Genomic DNA, 2,972 nt, shown 5'->3' with positions numbered 1-2,972 from the left:
AGAAATTACTTATGTAAAATGATATCCATTTTGGTAATGCTAGTAATAGCAAGACTGGAAACAACCTAAATGTTCATCAGTAGAGGGCTATCTAAATAATGGCCAACTAAAGGAATTCCATGAGACCTAAAAGAGAATGATGAAGCTTACATATTTTAACATGAATTCATCTCCAGGGTATATTGTTATGTGAAGAAACAGCAAATTCAGGGGCCAGGTGTGGTGGCTCGCACCTGTAATCCCAGCGTGGGAACTGGGGTGGGAGGCCAAGGTGAATGGATCACTTGAGCCCAGGACTTCCAGAACAGCCTGGGTAAGATGGCAAAACCGTGGCTCTACAAAAAGTACAAAAAATTAGCTGGGTGTTGTGGCGTGCACCTGTAGTCCCAGGTACTTGGTAGGCTGAGGTAGGAAGAGTGCTTTAGCACAGGAGGTGGAGGTTGCAGTGAGCTGAGATCACACCACTGCACTCCAGCCTAGGTTGCAGATTGAGACCCTGTCTCAAAACAAAAACAGAAACAAAAAAAATTCATGGTACTGGTTCCTTGTGGTAAGAACTGAGGAGCTGGGAGAAAGAGTGGGAAGGAGAATTCACCATTTACTCTTTTGTGAATGGTCCAAGTATTGAACCATGTGAATGTATTTCCTATACAAAAATTTAACTTAAAAAAAGAAGTCCCATTACTGATCACATTTTATTGAAACATGGAACTCTCCATTTGCAGCAAGAAAAGATTAATAATGAGGAGCTGAGAAGTAATAAAATGGCTCCATATACTCTGTTAAGTTTATGGAATGAATAACCAAAACAAAAGTTGAATTGTTTTTGTAATTTAAAGAATGTTCTGGGACTCAAAAGAAAAATATACAGAATCTTCTATAATTAAACTACTCAGAACAAGAAAAATACCAAAAAGCATTAGGATATACAACTTAAAAATTTTAAATGACAAGTTTCATCTGACTCAAAACACTCTGAACAACATATATGTAAATAAATCACAAGAATCAAACTTTTGATAAAGGCAAATTAAAGCAATGTAATAATCTAAAAAATAAAACCAAAGCCTGACATTTTAAAAAAACATTTGGCCACATACATGAGTGCAACTAGCAGCTCTAGAAAAGAATACTGACTAGTTCATGCAATGAAATTCCTGACCTTGGTCTCTAACTCCTGGGGGTTTTAGTTCTGAAATATCTCAAATCTGTATTTTTCTGCCAGTGCTCCAGTTAAAGCTGTTTCTTCTAGGCTATTTCAGTAAGCTGACTGTCACCATGACTTCATCCCCTCACCCTTCCCATTGCCGCTGGAATTTACGGCATAAATCTAACGGTCTCACTACCTCGCAAAATGCTTTCATTAGTTACCCATTGCCTAAATAGTAAAGTTCAAATGTTTTTGTGTGGCTATCTTCTTTCTTTGCTCCCCTTCCCCCAAAATACCTTCTCCCCTAAATGTGGAAATTGCTTATTTTATCTTTTTTGGCCATTGGTCTTGGGTGGACACCTGGATCTTGCCAGGCCAATTAACAGTCTATGCTGGAAATTTCAACTTCAGACTGAGAGTTCATTTCTCTTTGAATGACTGCAGCATCCAAAAGTTCAGAAGTACTCAGTGGCCATGTTTTCTGCTAATTAAACTTAAAAAATGGAAAAATCTAGTTATAAAAGAAAGAGAAAATGCAGATGTGCAGAGAAGCTGGACCCAGAGTTAGGAAACCGTGTGCTCAATCCCAGCTCTTCTTTTAGTCCAGTCACATCCTTGTCTTCAAGTCCAGTGAGACAAGTCAGACTCCTTACATTAAAATCCCCCTTGTAGGCTGGTTCAGACTGAGTTTCAGATACTGCACCCAAGCCAGTCCTAATCCCACTGCATATGGCCACTTGGCAGTTTAACCAAAATCTACCTTGCTAGCTTCATTTCCGTGTTCTGACCACACCTCCATTCTATCACATACTCACACTGACCTAGCAGTCATTCCCCCCAAATTCAACTCCACTCTTGAGCCCTGCAGTGCACTCACCTGGGATGACTTTCTTCCCTCTCCTTTACATGGAGAATGCCTCACATTTACCCTGAGATGCTGCATAAATGCTTCCACTCATTGTGAAGCTTTTTGATTATCTACTGCTCCCATATCCAAGTCAAAAGACCACTCCATATTCTGTGCTCATTGTCCTTTGTATATGCTTCTTTGATTACACTGATCACAGTATATTGTAGAATTCCTATTTGTTCATATACTATTTTGTAAGTTCTTCAAGGACAGTGTCTATGTAGCTCCACTAACACAAATAGAGAACACATGACCCATACTTGATAAATGTTTGATAAATCAGGTTATTCCAATAAACCAAGTGCATTTGCCCTTGCCACACAGGCTGTAGCAAACGTGCTCCCAAAATACATGACCAACTTCTTAATATCTGATTAAGAAAACAGTCCTTCATGAATAATGTCAATTTTGTGTTTGAACACAAGGGTAACTTATACGTAAAATAAACTGACCAGGGGAAGTAGAATCAACACCAGAGGCCCCCACATCCCTAATCCTATGGTGTCTAAATCAGTAACTGCAATCTTATACCTGAGACGTAGTTCGTTCTCTTTTCTCATACTTTCTATAGTTATTCACTCTTGTTAAATGCTTTTACGTCTAAATACACATCAACTCCTCTTGCACCATTTGCTTTTTGCACTGAAGTATTCTAAAACAAGTTGGATTACTAAACCACACAAATACAAAAGCTATGTTATCAGCTAATTTTAATACTTTGTTGAGTTTTTTTCCTGAAGTGTTCTTTAACCTCAAATGTATATAAGAAAATAAATTTCCAATGGGTTGGGGGCTTTTTGTTGTTTTTAAAAGTGTATCATATATATAATATTATCTGGAAACCAGGAGGAAAAAAAAGATTGTTTTATTTTATACTCTACCCAGTAACCAAACAAAGAAAATAAAACACAA

The sequence above is a fragment of the Gorilla gorilla genome, chromosome 3 (genome assembly GCF_029281585.2).
Source record: "Gorilla gorilla gorilla isolate KB3781 chromosome 3, NHGRI_mGorGor1-v2.1_pri, whole genome shotgun sequence".
NCBI classification, from domain to species: domain Eukaryota; kingdom Metazoa; phylum Chordata; class Mammalia; order Primates; family Hominidae; genus Gorilla; species Gorilla gorilla.
Note: the sequence above shows the minus strand (reverse complement) of the source record.